At 35.6% G+C, this 20,701-nt stretch overlaps 1 pseudogene; it reads left to right on the forward strand.

Annotated features, from left to right (window-relative positions):
• Positions 1-1,046: 1,046 nt before the first annotated feature.
• Positions 1,047-20,701, forward strand: part of LOC107756254 (DNA mismatch repair protein Msh3-like) — a 59,536-nt pseudogene continuing 39,881 nt past the window's right edge.

Genomic DNA, 20,701 nt, shown 5'->3' on the forward strand with positions numbered 1-20,701 from the left:
TTTTTTTAACTTTAAACCGCATAAACACATTTCATTACACCAAATACACAAAATAATGTTCTTTTTAGCAGCATCATATGACCCCTTTAATGTCAGTGAGAGTGAGCCAAAGGTGTACCCACCTGCCTGTAGCCTTCTAGTAGTCTTGAAGACAATGATTAGCTGCTTCAGGTGCGTTTGATTAGGGTTAACACTGTCAGTCGCCAGTTGGCGGGTACAACTTTTATGAATTATAACAATGCAATGAAGTGAAAACAACAGCCAGTTTTTAAAGAGGTTCGGCTGTACACGTACCCTGAGCCACTTCAGACAGCTCACCAGTAGCTCTTCAACCGACGAAAACACACAATTATGTCAAAATGCGCGGTTTTGGCGAGTTACCTTGTAAACGTAGTCTTAAATGAGTTATAAAGTCTTAAATGACCGTAAAGAGTCATGTGTGTCAGATCCGCGTCATATGCATCAGGTTTTAAAGAGACAGCGCTGATTTTAAAGTGAAACCTGCTGAAGTCTGTCAAAGAACAAAAGAAAAGAGAAATCCTTGGACTGTTCTAGTCGCTGATTAACTTTTGTAGCTTGAATAAAGATTACTATGTATAGTTTATGCATATATAATATCAAAAGAAAAAGAGAAATCCTTGGACTGTTCTAGTCACTGATTCACTTTTATAGCTTGAGTACAGATTAATATGTATAGTTCATGCATATATAATATAGTTTATGTGAAGATTGTTTTAAAATCACTTAAATTAAAAGTTGTTATATATTTCAGAGCCTATTAAATGTTAAAAATAATGGCTTTCAATTATACTGTAATGTTGAATGGCTATAATTAATAGGGAAAATTGAGGGAAAATGCACCAGCAGGACAAATTAAAAACATTGTAAATATGTTTAGTTATTGTAGTAGTAATAACTGCCTGTTTTTGCTAAAAGAGTTTCATAGCCGGTAAAAAAAAGATTTTGGCCGGTAAATTTTATCATGTCACCGGCCATTGGCAGGTGTGGCAAAAAGTTAGTTTTAGGCCCTGTTTGTAATAGATAAGATGGTATCCTCTAGAGCCAGTGTCAGCCATGCCACCCTGACGAGGCTTAAATAGGTCATATGATGCTGCTAAAAATAACATTATTTTGTGTATTTGGTGTAATGAAATGTGTTTATGCGGTTTAAGGTAAAAAAACCCACATTATTTTCCACATACTGTACATTATTGTTTCTCCTCTATGACCCGCCTTTCTGAAACATGTCGATTTTTACAAAGCTCATTGGTCTGAAAAAGCGAGGTGTGCTGTGATTGGCCAGCTATCCAGTGCGTTGTGATTGGCCGAATACCTCAAGCGTGAGACGGAAATGTTAAGCCCCTTAACATACTGTGATGATGCCCTGTCAGGCCGAAGCGATGATTTAAAAACATGAAAACCCATTATAAACGAGGCATTCGTTGCATCCACTGGGGACATAATTATGGATTATAATGACTTATACTGTCTTTTTACGCATTACGTTGCATCGCGCCGCGTAAACATAAAACCATGTCTGCATTTGTAATCGGAGAAATGACAAACAACAAGCCCTACTCTACACTGCCCAAAAAACTAAATATAAAAAATATAAAATATAAAAACTCTTTAAATATAAAAGACGTACTTACAGTCTTTGAGTCAGAACAGCCGGCATTGTAGTCTACTCTACCAGGATCAGGAAACAGTCCTCCATAAAATGCGCTGCACACATCTGAATATTTGGGTTGAACTGTTCTGGAACAGTGTTGTAAATACAACTTAACCACTGATTTCTAGTCGTGTCCATTTTTGGAAGGCCAAACAAAGTAGTTTCGCTTTCACAACGAAACACAGCGTCACACACAGTGGCCTAGAGTGAGCGGCGGCGGCCTAGAGTGAGCAGAGGCCGGGGGCTAAAGTGAGGAACGCGACGTAGATATGTGTTAGAACGAGCTGTTTTAGGTAGGTGTGACTGACTCTTAACTTTTATAAAGAATATCTCTTTGGATTTGAGACTTTAGTCTTTGCAACTTTACAGATCTTCTTTATGCACCAAGAGCTTGTAACACTCAAAAGAGAAAGGAAAAATTGAAATCGCATCATATGACCCCTTTAAAGATTTCAGCTGCCCAGGGAGCTCAGAGAGCCGAGTCTCAGATCAGGTTATAGAGATGGAGGGTGGAGCCTTCAGACTCTGGAAAAGCTGAGAGTTCTGCTCTACAACACAGTGTAATCATGAAAACAGCCCATCTGAATTGGAGGAAGAGGTCAAAGAAGAGCCTATTAAGATTAAACAGGTTTGATTCTATAAACAAAACTGGCATGCTTCAGAGTTGTCTATTGAAAGACTGTTATTTGTCTTAATTGCAGATTGCATGTTTATGAAGTACTTGATTTGTCTCTGAAAAACAAAACACAGCTCAACTAATCTCAATGCACAAGTGTTTGCCAGAACGGCCACTGTAGCTGCTGATGTTTTTACTTTTTCTGTTTTCAGGAGTTTTCCTTTAGTCAGTTTGCTAAGAATACGGTGGTCAAAAAAAGTTCAGAAGAGCCTGGCATTCCCAACAGGAGAACCAAGACCATATACACTCCTCTAGAGGAACAGTACATGGAGATCAAAAAACAACATGCAGACACAGTGCTTTACGTTGAGTGTGGCTACAAGTACAGGTTTTGCGGTGAGGATGCAGAGGTAAGACCTAGAGCAGCCCATCACAAATAGCAGACATTGGGGGATAAATTACCCTATTAAAGTGTTAGTTAAACCAAAAATGAAATCATCACCCTCATGTCGTTCCAAACTCATAAGACTTGTCTGAAACTTTTGTAGAACTAATATTTATCTGACTTGAGGTGCTTTATGGTGGACCCTAACCACCTGTCCTATCCATAAAAAAAAAAAAAGAAAAAAGAACACTATCCTTTTTTAACAAATACATTTGTTGCGTGGCCCTTACATGGCCTTTTATAATGCTAATTTGTTCAAGCAGCCTCCCTGTTAGGCCTGCTATTTGTCAACGTGCCTATTGACCTTTCCAGAACTTTCACAGGATATTTCAACATTACTGAAAATCATAAAGCAGGAACTGAGTAAAATCTAAAAAAAGATAATCACTGAAAATCATTATATATTCGATTTTTATTCTTCATCAAAATAATTTCATTACACTTTTTTTTTTAAAACCCAGACTTTTTATCCTTAATCACTCTTCATCAAAAAATTTCTATCACAAAACACAAATGAATATATTTTTAATGAAACCTGAAAAATGACTGTCCCCTCATTGAAAGGGCTACAAAAAGTTTATAAAGAGAACGTAAAAGTTATTCATATGAATTGAGCAGTTTAATCCATATCACAATCACTTAATATGATGAACAGATTTAATTAATTAACACACATATATAGAGCTCATCAAATATGGTAAACAGAAGCTCAAATTTTTAAAAAATTTTGTGGTCAACTATACCTTTAATGCAATGACATTGACCTGGTGTCATAAATGATCATTTTAGACTATGAAAGACTTAAGTGCATAAGATATTTGAGGCTTTCCCCTAATTACCACTGTTTTTTTTTATTTTTTATTATTATTAATAGATCGCTGCAAAGGAACTCAACATCACTTGTCATCTGGATCATAACTTCATGACAGCCAGCATCCCTACTCATCGTCTATTTGTGCATGTTCGGCGACTGGTCTCAGGGCTATAAGGTCACTGATGTTCTCTTAATTACAATGCTGCAAATTTGTCACGTAAAATCTATCAACTTTCTGTGATATTGGTCACTGTAACAGCGTGCTCATTCTTAGGTAGGTGTAGTCAAGCAGATCGAAACTTCAGCTATCAAGGCCTCCGGCACCAACAAGAGTTCTCTATTCACATGGCAACTATGCACTTTACATCAAATCCACACTTGTGGGAGAAGGTAATGTTTGTGCTCTTACTCAGTAGATATTGGCTTTCACTCTTGTTTTGAGATTCATTTCAATATATCCCTGCTGTTGACCAGATTCTTAGCAGCAGTTTACTGTATGGGATTGGAAAGATTTTTAAATTTTTTTTTGAAAGGAGTATCTTGTGCTCACCAAGGCTGCATTTAGTTGATCAAAAATACAGTAAAATTGTGATTATATTCATAAAATTTCAAATAACCGTTGCTTATTTTAATATATTTAATGTATATTATTAATGTAATTTATTCCTGTGATGCAAAGCTGAATTTTCAGCATCATTACTCCAGTCTTCAGTGTCGCTTGATCCTTCAGAAATCATGCTAATATGCTGATTTGGTGCTCAAGAAAAAAATCTTATTATTAATGATGTTGGAAAAAAAGTTGTGCAGCTTAATAATTTTTTTTTTGTGAAAACCATGATACATTTTTACAGGATTCTTTGTTGAATGGAACATTATAAAGAGCAGCATTTATTTGAAATTGAATGTAAAAGTCTTCAATAACATGTTTGACCAATTTAATGCATCCTTGATGAGTAAAGGTATGAAATTCTTGCAAAAAAATCTTAGTGAGCCCAAACTTTTGAAGGGTAGTGTATCTATTTACAAAATGGCCACAGTATCCGTTTTTTAAATAGTAACCTACAGAGCCTGCAATGAATTAGTTCATTGGTCTTTTCTCAGATGTGAATCCTCTGTTAAAGCTGGGAGATTTGGAGCAAGCTGAAGATGTGGTGCAGGACAGTGGCAACAACTATCTAATGTGTGCGAGCGAGAGTTTTGATAAACAGAGTAAGGAGCTGACCATAGGGATGGTGGTAAGAAATCATTGTAGTGTCACAATCCCATATGATTATAACTTTTAATGCTCACTATTACAACCCTGTCTTTCCTTTTGAGTACAGGTGGTCCAGCCAAGCATTGGGGACGTGATGGTGGACTGTTTTAAAGATAATGTTTCCCATTCAGAGCTGGAGTCCAGCGTACTGAGAATACAACCTGTAGAGATCCTGGTGCCTTTGGACCTCTTAGAGACAACTGAGAGATTATTACGCAACATCTCTCTGTCCAGGTAAAAATATAATCTTGCTGTGCAGATCAGTTTGTATTTTGTCCTGTACAGATCTTATTGTGATTGAATATGTTTGTGTGATGCTGCATTGTAGGTGGTTTATAATTGGGCTGCAACAGCTAATTATATAATCGATAATGAAAATAACCAACAACTAATTTTATTGATTAGACATGCCTAAATGCTGTGCACATAAACCCTGCTCCAGTCACATCATTTTACAACAGTGAATAATGTGTTTCCATGAACAAAAAGAACCTGAAAAATATTGGAGGACACAGTTTGAGCTTCTGTGGGAAAAGTGCTTCCTAGCTACCCAAAACATATGATTTATTTTTTATTAAATGCTTCAGACATACTTGTAAGCATATCATTTAATGCATGGAATGTGTGTCTGTGCTTTAGCATTTTTTAAATATAGATTTAAACCGCTTTTCTGCATCAAAACAACTGATAAGTTGTTGTTTTTTATGATGTAAGGCTTTTTTTTTTTTAAACATTTGCTGCACATAAATAATGTATAGGATAGAAGGATGCATAGCATAGACTACATAGATACAATCCCTATGTTTGTTGTCATAGCCTTCAGTGTGCACATTGTTTGAGGGAAAACACTGGAATAGCTTTTTATTGAATACCATTCTTTTTCAGTTAAAAAAACAAAACAACAGAAAATAATGTTTTATCCAATTAATCAGTTAATTGTACGAATCAAAAGATTAACTGGTTTCCAAAATAGTCGTTAGTTGTAGCACTAGTTTATAATGCAACTTCAGTTACTGAACATGATTGAAAATACTTGCCACTGATGCATTTATTTGGACTGATTTTATTGTGTGCTTTTTGTTATTTGTTCTTTAGTTTTTTTTTTCTAATTTAAGAATTCTTCTAAACTATGCTTTCAGTGAGTGTTTGGAGGCTGTATTCGTAATTATATATCATTGCCTAAAGAACTTACTCAATCCTTGAAATCCACACAAAAAATACACCTTAATACAAAAATACTATTTTAAAATAACTTTATTATGCCACCTCATAATTAAGACCCTCTCGTATGTCAGAAAACGTATTTGCAGTCTCTCTCAATGCTTTCAAATAGTTTTTATTTATCACGTCTTCAATTGTGAATGGAGGTATATGTTTTGCAGCTCATAGTGACTAGCAATTGTTGACCGTCACCACTAGATGCCAGTAAAAGACTATCACCTAATAACTGACATCATGTTTCATTGCCTATGGGAACATTCAAACTTTTGAAAATCCATATTTTGGTCCTTTATACTTATGTTTCCACCTTAGCAACACGATTAAATTTGTTAGAGCATGTGTATTAATTGCTAAGCCACAGAAAACCATCCTATATATTTTTATGTACATATGATGTTATGTACATAGTTACATATGCATATACAGGGGCCGCAAATGATGTGTATGTTCTACCCTACACAATTGATTGCACTTTCTGCTCCTGTTTTTCAGTGCCATAGTAGGATACCTCATATTGAGAAGAATTCCATGAGGGTGTGCTGCAAGGCTGGCAGTATTTCCCTTTTAGTTTGATTCAAACTTCCTTTAAAGATCCAGCCAGACTTTGTTGGCTGTTTGAATGCCTGTGGCCATATGTAGACAAGGTTGCTCAACAAAGCAAAGTAGAATGGATGGTATTCATTAGGGCTGAGCTGGTGCTAGTGCTTAAAGTTTCTGCGTTAAAGTGCTGGGTACAGCTGTTCACTGATACAGGATCATGTTGTTGTGGTTTAGCTGTAAAAAATTCTTAAGGATAGCCCAGGGGATTTTTTGTGATGGTATGGTATGTAGTTCCAACACTGGGGGTTGTATGAGTTGGTGTACTCTCAGTGCTGAGTTGCGTCAGGCAGGGCAACCTGCAAAGAAGAATCCTGCAAAAATCATCCCAAAACTTGGCAGGACTGTGTGCACATCTGAGACCGCTAAACAGCTTATGTTGGCTGACCCAACCACGTTTCTCCTTGATAAAGTCTTAGACCACTAGGAACTAATGTGTTACTTTGTTATCCTTGGATTTCCCAACTGACTGGAGTAAAATTTGTCTTATGAAGACAAATCCACATTTTAGCATATAATAGCACATTTTCAAAGCAGTCAGAAACACATTGACTGTTATATTGGCGGAACGTAAAACTGATGAACATGTCTAGATAATCCTTTCTTCAGACAGCTCTTTATACACTCTGTAGTGTTTTCGCGTGTAGGATGAGTCAGTTGGCTGAAAGCAGAAAAAATACCTGCAAACCACATGCTGAATACTCACTCGTCAGTACCTTGTTTTTTTTGTTTTTTTCTCACCTTGTGATTGTTATCGTCTGGAATCACAGGCAACATTTCTTTGACAAATCAGGGTTATATTTTTTCACCTTGGTGATCAGGCCATCCAAAGGTCCTCTGAAACACATCTGAGAACAGCTGATGTTCACTCCTGGTCCACCCAAATTCACAGCTGCATCAGTTCCTTGCTAATGTTCTGTGATTTTACTCATTGGAATAAGCTTCCAATGAGTATATCTAGCTTCCAAACACCAGGAAACGTTATAAGCCAAGACCAGGATGTGGTCATTTCACCTGGTGGACACTGAGATCCAAGCCTGAGCTCAAAAGGGCATCTTTTAGAAGGTCAGAAAAACCTTGACGACTTTTAGTGTCAAATGAATTGAAGGGTATTTGAACTGAAATTCATTTAACATTCACTCAGCCTTTTGCTGTTGTCATCTGAAGGACCTTCTAGAGCAGGGCTAGCCAACACTGCTCCTGGAGGTCTGCCTTCCTGTGGATTTTAGCTCCAACCCTAATAAAACAAACCTGAACCAGCTAATTAAGGTGTTCAGGATTGCTTGAAAATTACAGGAAGGTGTGTTGAAGTTGGAACTGCACATAAAGGTATCTCTCCAGGAGCAGGTTTGGCTACCCTTTTTCAGGAGGAAAAGGATTCTGTACTTACTGGTCCTGATGCCAGATATATCTACTTTCCTTCCATAAATTAAATGAAAAACAGTATGTGAAAAGTGTACTATGCCTGAATTCACAGTGTTCACAAAACAGTAGGCAAAAAGTACCCTGATGACCTACTACTTCCAGCAAGATTCTGAAGAGCATATCCAATGGACATGTGCTTTTACTATCCCATGAGGCCATTGGAGAGGAGTTGAAATGACAGAACTGACGCCCAGAGCTGGGTAGTAACTGATTACATGTTATCTGGATTATGTAATCAGATTCCAAAAGTTAAGTACTTGTAATTGGATTATATTACATTTTAAAATATTCTGTAACACTTTAGAATAGGGAACGCATATTCACTATTAATTAAGAGTTTTCCCTCAGTAAACTCCTAATTTACTGCTTATTAATAGGTAGTAAGGTAGTTGTTAATTTTAGGTGTGGAGAATGGTTAAGGGATCTAAAATATGGTCATGCAGAATGTGCTTTAAAAGTACTAATAAACAGCCAATATGCTAGTAATATGCATGCTAATAAGTAACTAGTTAATAGTGAGAATCAGTCCTTAAAATAAAACGTTACCAAATACTCATAATCAGACTACAGTTACTTTTTTATTTATTAAATTTTAGTCACACAATAGCAGTAAGTAACACATTTGCATGTTCACAGTTCTCTGACTCTGTTAATGGTCACATGACATGCAGGTAAACAAATAAAATATTCCATTTTTTTTTAGTAAGCGTTTTATTTCAAATTATTTTCATTTTACATTTTTGAGATTTAATTATTAGCTTTCATTAAACTCACAGGCCCCCTGCACTTCCTTCACGAACCTCAGTTTGGGAAACCTTGATGTAATGTAATGTTTAATGCTTTTCATGTTGTTAATAACAACAAATAGAATATATTTTCTTTCTTTTTGTATTTTTATATAAATATGGAACACGATTATGCTGTTTAAATCAATGTGATAAACAAGTTAGGTCAAAAGTAATCTAAAAGTAGTCTGATTACATTACCTAAAATGTGTAATGTAATGGAGTAACTAACTGCAATTTTTGTCATGCAATTTGAATGGATTACTATTTGCAGTGTTGGGAAGGTTACTTTGGAAATGTAATAGGTTACAGATTACAAGTTACCTTATTTAAAATGTAATAGTAGTGTAACTTTTTCAATTACTTTATTAAAGTAATGTAACTGATTACTTCTTGATTACTTTTCTAAATTTCTGATGAATGTTTTCAACTGTTAAATTATTTTCAAACATTTACACCATGCAGGGTTAACCTTACAGTAGTGCTCAACACTGATTACTGTCAAACTTTCAAAATCCTTCATCACTTCGATGGTAAAATTTGAACACATCCACCACAAAATCAGACTTTAGTACTGCCTTTTACTTTGAGATTGATCTGAGGTTCAATGCAGATTTAAAATCATAAGAAATAGGCCTAGCCCAGTTTACTGATACTGTTTTTGAAACCAAATCTTCGCATATCTAGGAAACCCTGCATCTAACAATGCTTTGGGGGGGAAAAAACAGTTAATTAAAAAAATATTTTAAAAAAACATATACATCAACCCAAACAAGGTTATCTAATAAGCATGTGTCCTATTCTTTGTACTAAACTCCTGAAACATTGGTGTCTTTTTGAAACGTTGGTGTCTGTTTGTATATGATTTGACGATAGTTTTCTCAAAAGAAATTTTAAAAGGCTCATGAAGTGACTCAGAGCAGTTCTAAAGATTGTTTATGTGTTCATGTACTCATATATATTGAGGCAGCAGAGGCTGAAAACACCCCGAGATACACACGCATGCTTCAGTAGGCCTATGTGTAGTAAATGAAACCGTGCGTCTGCGCCATTAATTTCCAAGAGGGGCAGACTGGGAAAAAATTTCAGGCCGGGAAATCTCACACTCATCCAGGCCATCCCATACACCCAAATAAATTCTGAAACACAGACAATCCTATTTTTTTGTATGGCCATCACATAAAAAAGGTTTAAATCCTTAGGCTGGAGAAATACAAAATAATCCTGAACTGCACCTTCACTTGCATTTTATTTTTATTTTTTGCCCTGATATATCTCTCTGTCTCTCACATGACTTTAATAGTCAAGATTTAACAAAACGATACTTTCTAAATTGTCTACATGCCAAAATTAGGACAATAATAAATACATCATTACAATATCTTTATAGAAAAATCCTAATACTGAACATGTCATTTTTCCCTTACAAAAATTAACCATGATTTTATTATAGTAAATGTACAGTAACCACGTTTTTTTTGGCAAATGGATAACCATTTGTATTTATTTTTACTACAAATTCCATTGAATTTCCGATTTCCGAAACCGTTTGGCGGAAGCGCGGACTTGGCAATGCTTCAGCTCGCAAGCGCTCCGCTCTCTGATTGCACAGAGACACGCAGAACGTGCAGGATTCATATATTGTCTTTTTGCGGATTAATATTCACAGACACTAGTCCACATCGCGTTTTGATTCAAGTGTACTTACCTACTTTTGATTTATTAATCCATTTATACATTCCGCGTTATAGGAATTCCGTTTTTATGACTGGATTCAGCGAACCACTTCGTGTTTTCCGCATCGTGTTTACCGTATGTCTCATATTTTAGAGTAGTCTTAGGAAAAAAATAAATTAAATCTGTATGTGGATGTGTGTAAATATTCAAATGTAACCCCCTTTGTAATCGTTAACATTTTCATAAGTAACTGTAATTTAATTACTAATTTTTTTCTTAGTAACTGTAACTGATTACAGTTACATTTATTTTGTAATTAAACACTGACTATTTGTAGTGTGTCCAGATTTCATTTATTCTGCATATAACATCTTTATTAATGGTAGCAAAATTTGTGGCCCACCCTGCTTGCTATCAGGAAATCTTTTTAGAGGCAATGCTTAAAGAGACTGGAGTCTTAACTTCAGGTGTTGCTGGTGGATTCTAGGTGTTGCATGTAGAGAAGGATTCCCAACACCGGGACCCTTGAACATGCTAACACTTTCATTGTGGAAGAAACTTTGGAAAGGCAACAACTGCAATGGGTTCTCTGTCAGTTACCTGGTGCCAGCAGAGCTCCTGGCAGACGGAAACAGCCATTGAAGAACCACTTCAAAGGAACCTTGAAAGCACATGCTATTGTACCAGGGGACAATGGCTACCAATTGGCTGGCATCTGCATGTGAGCAGTTTCAAAGGTGCTGGCTTAGACGCTGTGCTTGAGAGTCCCGACTGGTGATCAAGAATCATCACATAGCCAAGCCTAGTCACTTCCTGAGGGAAAAGAGAAATAGTCATTGGAATCCTGAGAGAGACACTGCTTAGTTGACAGGGGCAACATCTCTTGTTTTGTCTCTTAAATGAGACACATGTTGTCGATTTATTTTTGCCTCGCTCATCCCTGTGACTGTGATCACTGTTGCCAAGGGCAACGCTTAAAGGTACTAGGAGGGCTAAGGAAGGTATTAGATTAAATTAGTGAGGAGCACATACTCCAGGCAGGATTGATGCCTCCCCATCTGACTCGATCTATATCTTTCTTTACTGTCCCATTTGTACTGTAGAAAAGTGTACATACTGTGTCTTTGTGGTGTTTTCATAATATTTCTTTGTTTAAGCATCCAAACCAACCCAACACAGCGACACCAGTGGTAAGAGTTTGGAAGCGGCACTATCTGTTTATTTGACCAATGGCAGACAGAGACACCTGTTTAATAAACAGTCATTGTTTTTGCAGTCCTGATTGGTCTATTTGTGCAAAATTACACACCTAAGCTTTAATTGTCCTTATCACACGCACGGTCTCAACTCTTCTTTTCTTAATTATGGGTTTCCACACATGCTTTCTCTGTCTTTGTCTTTGTCTTGTCTCCAGCTGCTTCTTTTTGCCTCATTTTACCTCCTTGTGTTTTATAACCAGACATGTCTAGCCTTGTGGTTCTTTGATGTCTTTCTCCTGTATTGCCCTGTCATCGTTTTGCTATTAACATAACCTCTGATATTGTATTAATGGTACTGAATCTGGAGGGGAAAAGCATGAAGCAGAATTATATATCAGAGTGTTGATAGGTTAAAGCCTCTGACCTATCCACCCGAACAACTGTCAAATCACTGCGTTGGCATTTACGTATACACATAAGCTTTAAAGGGCACTGTTGTTAGACAGCTTAAACTCAAGATTTGTTAAAATGGAGTGTGTGAACTATGCAGGCTTGCGTAAGTGCTGTCAGTAAGCCTCCATTCTATCAAGCAATGGTTTGTTTGTTTTTATATGGAAGTAGGAAATAAATGGCACCATGGAAAGCGTTTTAAAATCTGCAGCCACTTCAAATAACCTTCGTATTTTCCTATTTCTGAAATACTGGTTTTGGGTGCCAATTTATCATCATCATTGTTAAAATCTCTTCATTCTTCACATTTGTTCTCCATTTTTCCGGTCCATTCTTGTTCACGCTGCTTTAAATATTGTACAGCAGGTTTCCACTGCCAACCATGTGCTGTGTGCTTTCGTTCTCAGGGGTGTGATAGTACGGGAGGGCCCATAGCAACTGTTGCCGAGTGGTTGCAGTGCTGTAGGTTAATGAGATCCTCAGGAGAATTGCAGGTGGTGTGTTGAAGGTGCCAATGCCATCAATTTCTCCCAGTGCGTACTGGTTACTTGAAATGGATTCTAAATGCTCCTCTGCTGTACCGATCAAACAACTTTAATTTCTTCATACACAACACAATCACGCTTCATCACAGGATTTTGTCTATTTTTTATTCCTTAAAATAACTTGGAAAATGTCCTCCTGTTTTCATTATTTGGCTTTGATAGCCAGTGACGGTAATGAAATTACTCTAGTGAGGGTCAGAACTTAGTTACCTTTCGGGTTGAATACTAGTCATGTTCCATCGAAAGCATCTGCTGGCGAGCTGTCAGTTACTTACCACAGAAAAATGTTTGCCTTTTCCTCCATTTGTAAATGCAAACAAATTTGACAATAATGTACTAGCAGTAGGGGCCTGTGGGGCAAGAATAAACATTGAAATACACAGTGTTTAAAGTACAACCAAAATACTTGTATGCAAATAATATAATGCAAAGTTATAACCGAATCTTTCATGACCATGTAAATTTTGTAATCTTGGTAACTTTCCCATGATATCCAACTGAGGAAGGATGTGACATTTACCTTGAAGCACTTTTTAATGGATCAAAATGTTGCCAACAGGATTTATGCCAATAATGCAAACTGTAACTAGTTGAGAGACTATATGGAATGTTTGTATTTAGATAAATTCATTTCTCACTGCAGGAGTATTTAAAATGAAGGCAAAAGGTTGATCAAAAAGACATAAGACATTTCCTACTCTAAAGTAAATATATAAATCTTATTATTTAGAAAAAGCCCATGAACAGGTTATGAGCCAGCTACGCTTTACACTGATATTTAGGCATTATTATTTAAAAGAGAATAGTTTGTTTTAGGTTCTGTTTATATTGTGTAAATATTGCGTCATTTTAAGGTAGTATATATCCATGTGATCATTATTTATTTTGCCTACAAGGATGTTTTTTGCATCTTTCTCTTATGAATGTGTTTGCATAGTTGTGATTTGTGGAAACAGTCACCCATGGGCACAATACCGTTTTAAATGAATTATTACTATTTGTTTTTTTTCCCAGCAAGTCGATTACACTGTTGGGGAAGATAAAGCTGGCTGCACACTTGCATAGGCCACATATGTTCATTGGTTGCCCCAGCAACAGCACAGAGATACAAAGAAAACCTGCGTCCTTGAGATCTCTGTGGTGTTGAATTGTGGGGAAGCAAAAGTGAATGGACTGATGGTGAAGTGTGTGTGTGTGCGTGAGATAATATGCACCTTATATGCACTGAGAGAATTCAGTGGTATTGAAGGCTTCAGGATGAGACAAAAAAAAAACAAAAACAAAAAAACAACCAAAACTGAATTCATCGCTTCTGTGAATGATTTCTGTTATGTAACAAGAATGTTAAGTAACCTTAATTAGTAGTTTCACAAACATGTCAAGCTCATATTTCATTCTAAAATCAAAAGAAAAAACTTAAATTATGAAGGATACAGACCTTTTTTGGCCAGTATAGTTATTTATTTTTTATTTTTTTTCTTTGTAAATTGTGACAACTTTCATGATAGTTAAGCACCGCTGCTCCAAATTTTCATTACTGTAATTTTTTTGGTACCTAAAGTGGTTCTCATTACATTCTCATTATTGTAATATAGATTAAATTGATCACATTTGAAGACATTTATAATGTAACAAAAGATTCCTATTACAAAAAAACAAAAACTAACTTAACTTTTGAACTTTTCTGTTCATCAAAGAATCTTAAAAAAGGTGTCATGGGTCATGGCTTCCACAAACATTAAGCAGCACAGCTGTTTTCACACTGATAATAAGTAGACATGTTTCTTGAGCAGCAAATCTGCATATTAAAATGATTTCTGAAGGATCATGTGACACAAAACTGGCGTAATGGCTGCTGAAAATTCAGCTTTGCCTTCACTAAAATAAATTATTTAAAAATATATTTATATTAAAATACAGTTATTTTACATTGTAGTAATATTTCACAATTTTACTGTATTTTGGATCTAAAGACTTCTTTCAAAAACATTAAATAATCTTATAAATGATTCTTTACATTGTTTTTATGTATCCATAAGGACAATGAACAATTGCATGACACATAAATACTTAAGTCAAGTAATATATAATGCTTTTTAATATACAATGATATTTTTTCATCACACTTTTATCCAAAGTGACTGTTTTATTAGCATGCGAATCATAGCATGGAAATCAAACCCATGATGACTGATAACGCTATGATACTTGTGAGCTTAAGGACCTGTACAGGAAAACTGTTTTTAATAATTTATTATTTTTTTCTTTTTATGGGAGATTCACCCTTATGCCCAAACACTTTATGATCTATAATCATCTATAAAATAAGATTTTCGCTAGCATTGACATTTTTGTGCCAATGTAAACAGCAAGTTCACTTTTTTGACTTTTGTTGTTGTTGTTGTTGCAGAATTATAATATGGTATACAAAATCTACAAAATATGCAAGAACAGTTCCCGTTTCTCCCAGAAGTTTTACCTGGTGCGATTGTTCCATGTAAACCTTCTGTTTGTCTCCTCTTTCAGTGTCCAAGCAGATGACCGAATTCGTATTGAGAAACGAGAAAGCTCCATGTTTGAATACCCAACCGCAATGAGAATTATCAAAGATTTCTACAGAGACACCCCTCATCCAGCTGTGGGAAACCAAGAAAAGGGTAAATGCCTTTATCTTGTCTCCTGTCCGTTTTTTTTATGTCTGACCTCCAATCTTGATGAATCATTGGCTGGTCTTTAGGATAGAGGTGTCTGCCCAAACTGATGTGAGGTCAGTGTGTTTAACTGAAAAATCATTCCCTGTAGGCAGAAGGGTTGCAGATCAATGTCTGCTGTCCTTTAAGCTAGGCATGTGTAGGACGAAGGGTGGTGGCTTTTCCTGGGAAGACAGGGACTAAATCACCTTTTTGTCTTGTTCAGGATCCATTAATTGCACACAACAGACACCCTCACCATTGGTGAAGTTTTCTCTGATGCTCCTTGCTTTGTATCTCAAATGCAGCTTGATGTCAATTACACTGAAAGATGCTGACAAGCAACAAGTCTTTAGTCTAATCATTGTCTCCAAACATCATTTGGGATGTCAGAAGCACTGTTGCTTCAATAAAAAGTAGATTTTAAAATTAAAACAATGTAACAGTCCAGTCTTTCTACAGTGTTCATGGCAAAAACCAACAATCGAATATGAACACAAAGTTAAACCTGAAGGAGGAAAATTGTGTGGGTAATTTTAATTAATTTCATGGTAATTGCAAAGCACTGAATTTGTGTTAATGTTTATATTTATATCTTATTGATTTAAGTAGTTCTATTTCACATTTGATGAGTTTTGCATTTTAACACTAGAAACTGCTGTTAGATACCTAAAAACAATCTAAGCATTGTTTGCTAAATTTCTATTTCTGTTGTGTTTTATTATTATTATTATTATTATTTATTTATTTATTTATTTGTTTATTTATTTATTTTTTGTTCCGCTTGTTCTGCTTGTTTTGCTTCTATTTTTTATTTAATTACTGACTGTTTACTTGATTATAATAATAATTTAATAATTACTTGGGAAAAATGTCAGCAACAATTGCTTAATTAAAAATATTTTAAGACTACATGCTTTTATTTTAATTTAAATAGTATTTTATTGATTTTTTTTTTTTTTTTTTTTTTCAGGAACATTAGATTTTGTTTTGTCAAAAAATTGGTATTTATAGAAGGAATGATGAATATCCATGATTTATATTGACTACTCAAATATTGGTATTGTGATAACCCTATACAGACCTCTCAATAAATCTGTTTGATGCAGATTTGTTATATGTGAGTAGAAAGACTAGAAATCTTGACAGTGACACACTACAGTTTAACGGATTTTTTAAATATACAAGTCTGTAATGCTCAGCAAGGCTGAATTTATTTGATTAAAAATACAGTTAAAACTAATTTTCACAAATATTACAATTAATATTTGTGAAATATTATTACAATTTATTCCTTGATGCAAAGGCAAAATGTTCAGTGGCCATTACAAATCATTCAGAAATCCTTCTAATATGCTGATTTGGTTCTCAAGAATCATTTATTATACTCCATGTTGAAAACAGTCGTGTATATTTTTGTTTTCAGGATTATTTGATGAATAGAAAGTTCAAAAGAACAGCATTTATTTGAAATAGAAATCTAATATTCTAATATTTACAATTTTTACAATGTAATGCATCCTTTCTGAATAAAAGTTTTAATTTCTTTAAAAAATCTTACTGACCCCAAACTTTTGAATGGTAGTGTATACAGCAAGGCAGAAACCGCTGACAGCTGAACTGACTCTGACTCAGTCTGTCCAATAGCATTTTGCAGATGCTAAAAGCACAAAGCATTTGTCAGTACAATTAAATAACAGTGAATATGTTTTTACACATTTTTTTTCTTTCAAAATAAGTTCCTACTCCCTCTGTATGGGTCTGGAGAGCCTGATTATCTGCTGTCTTGGTCCTGTGATCCAGTATCTGACTGAGTTTAAGCTAGAAAAGATTTTACTATGTAGGTACAAAATTTACCCAAAATTTTGCCAAAAACTAAAATTCTGTCATAATTTATCACACTCATGTTGCTCCAAGTCCATATGACTTTCTTTATTTGGTGGAATGCAAAATGATTAAGTAATTTAGCACAATTTTCTGGCTGCTCATTTCTATACAGTGGGGACTGGGGCTGTCCAGCTCCAAAAATAGTGGTCTAGGTACATTTATCTATGGCATGTTAAGGTCATTCATGCTAGGTTTGAAAAGAAAAACATGAATGTATAAATGGCAAATATACTTTTTGTGTAAATCCTTTTTCTGTTTTTCCCTTTGGGTTCTGTTCGTTTGGATTTGTGCTTTGACAGTGCTTGTTGTGTGGTAATAATGAATATTTGAATAATAATATAACAAACTCAACAGAGTGTTCACTGTGTATTTCCTGAATGAGCCAGTGTCTGCTACACCTACACTTTCCTCTCTCATTGCCATGTGCTCCAAACACATTAATGAATCCGTGGCATAGTGTGAACCTATTTGAAGACAAACTCTTGTTATTTTTCCTCCTCACCTAAAGTAGAGACATCTCACGCCTACTTCCATCAGGCACATAGGTATTAACAAAGGCCTTAGTTTATCCAAGTATGGTGTAGCAGCGGGAAACGGAGTCAAATCTGAATTATGATGCTAGCAGAGTGTCACCCCTGATGTGTGAATGTTCAGAAATGTCCTGCAATTACATACTGATCAAGCATGTTCTTTAAAGAAAAATAAGAGGCGTTGACCTCATAAACTTTCTGAAAGGGCCTTAATTAACATGCATCATTAGCTGAAATAGGGGCTTGCTACCTAATAGTTTGTCATGACTGTGCATTGTTGACTTTTTCCAAAGATGTGAAAATGTGTAATGATGTAATAATGACACTAGAGTTGTTCTTGTGGAAAGCACTTTTTTGTTGTGTTGTGATGTTTGCAGCTCGTTCAAGCAGCTGTCGAGTGACTCTGACCATATGCAGCTCAATGCTGCTACCATGAAGAGCCTAGAGATCCTGTGTAACCAGGTCAGTCAAAGTGAGGAAACCGTGGATGACTGAATAATATACACAAACAGTTGTACTGTTTACATCTAGCACTAGCATTCGTCTTGGGTGATCTGATCACTTGTGCTCAGCCATTAAACATTGCTATTTACATAATGTGTCTAAAATGATTATTCAGAGATCACATGTGATTGGATTTTGTTAAGGGGAGGGTCTACGTTTATGACTACATGCATCAGTGGCACCAAAAATGTTCTGTGAAGTCTTGTTTATATTGTGGTTCATTGTGGTGGAAAGTAAAAAATATATTTCAATTTCTGCATTTTAGATGGCTGATTAAAATTAAATTTGTTAAACAGTAAATTTGTGTAAACTTGCGATCACATGACTCTTTGTGCGGACTGTCAGATGTTCTTCCACTGATGCTCAAGATGCTCTTTGGATCATCTCCTGCAGTCATTATAGCAAAAGAAAAAAAAAGACGTGCTTACTGCGAGGTTCGAACCTATAACCTTTCAATGACCAGCTAATTTTTTTTTCATCACTGCGCCACTGTGGCATGTTTCCACAGAGATAGTGAGTTGAATAAGGCAAATTATAAATGTTTCATTCCCCATGTGCTCTGTGTGACCTAGTTTCTGTCTCCGGTTGATTGTGTCATTATGTTCAGGTGTGTCTAATCATTATCCTCATTTACGTTCCCCATATAAGTTGCATTCTGTTCAGTGTTTCTTTGTCTGGTTTCGATGATGTATACGTGTGTTTGCTACCTTCTTGTGATGGATTACCCCTATGTGGAATATTAAAGACTGTTTATCGTTACTCTTTTGCTTTGTGCGTTCACTCCTGCACCACACCGTGACAGAAGACCGGACCAAGATAAAGTTAAGCGGCGTGTTTTCCCGCATTTTGTTTTTTTCGTTTTTGTCAGTTTTGTTTCGTTTATCATGAATGACTCTTCCGTCCTCGTCCTCCTGCTGGAACAGGGGGATCGCTCTCTCGAGGACCATACGTAAGACTTTGCGTTCCTTGCCAACCTGACACACTACCTGGACAGCTGCCTTTGCTCGTTTTATCAAACTGGACTAAACACCGCCACACGAGCGCAGCTGTCCGGGGAAGGTCCTCGAGAGAGCCTCGCCGCCTTCATAGAGTGGGTGCTGGTGTCCTGCAATTCCCCGCTGAGTCCGATTTATGTTTGTTTAGAATAAATTTATAAAAATTTGATTCCATATAACAATCTTAAATCCACATTTTCCTGCCAAACCTCTTAACAGACATGTTGGGGATCATTTTTAAATTGAGACTATCATGCCAATGAATGTGAATTTCCATGGAAATGCTGGTGTGTTGTCTGCGGAAGGATTGGGCGATGCAGTTAGATCAAGAAATTGTCTTAAACTGTCTTTACTAACCTCATAAATACCATTAAAAAATTTGGAGTCATTTGGTTTTCGAAATTATTTTTATTCAGCAAAAATGCATTAAAATGATCCAAAGTGACAGTTAAGGCAATATAACATGTTACAAACGATTTCCATTTCAAATAAATGCTGTTCTTTTGAGCTTTGTTTATCAAAGAATCTTGAAATAAAAAACTATTATTTTCCCACAAAAATATTAAGCTGTTGTCAACATGGATAATAATAAGAAATGTTTCCTGAGCTTCAGATCAGCATATTAAAATGATCTCTGAAAGATCATGTGACACTGAAGACTGGAGTAATGACTCCTGAAAATTCAGCTCTGATCATCACAGGAATAAATGGCATTTTACAATATTTTAAAATAGAAAAGCGTTATTTTAAATTTAAATAGTAATATTTAATGTTTTTACTGTATTATTGATCAAATAAATGCAGCCTTGTTTCTTTTGAACTGTAGTGTACATAATTAAAGCCACTTCTCAATAGATACAGCAAGATATCGGTTACAAATTCTATTTACTTACAGTAGTAAGTGTAACTGATTAAAAAACAAGACATGCCCAAAAGTGTGCGCTGGAATTCATTGGTATCAAAAGGCATTTTCTGCTGCAAAACAAATTAATTTATTTTCCAAACATTGTTTAAAATGCCTTTTGATACCACTGAAGTCCAGCACACATTTTTTTTTTTTAAATGTATGCTTTTATGAAGTAAAATGAAGCAATGAAGTAAACTGCCCATTCTCTCAGTAAAAACACACCTGTCAAGTATAATAACCATTTTATAATTTATAGGCTTTATTAAAAGAAAGTGTTTCTTTAAGTACTTTGTTGTAGCAACCCAGAAATGTCTTCATTTTCTGTATTGTGTCACAGCTGCATTATACAGCGATTTGCTAATAGTTAAGATACTGCGTCATTTAGGTGTGCAGTGTGATACAGGCCTTATTTTGTTATTTTGATCATGGTTTATCTGGTTTGTGCCATCAGGAATCCACCCGTTTTCATTTGCAATTCAAAATTAGT

The sequence above is a fragment of the Sinocyclocheilus rhinocerous genome, unplaced genomic scaffold, assembly GCF_001515625.1.
Source record: "Sinocyclocheilus rhinocerous isolate Xijiao unplaced genomic scaffold, SAMN03320098_v1.1 scaffold1043, whole genome shotgun sequence".
In the NCBI taxonomy this organism is placed as follows: Eukaryota; Metazoa; Chordata; class Actinopteri; order Cypriniformes; family Cyprinidae; genus Sinocyclocheilus; species Sinocyclocheilus rhinocerous.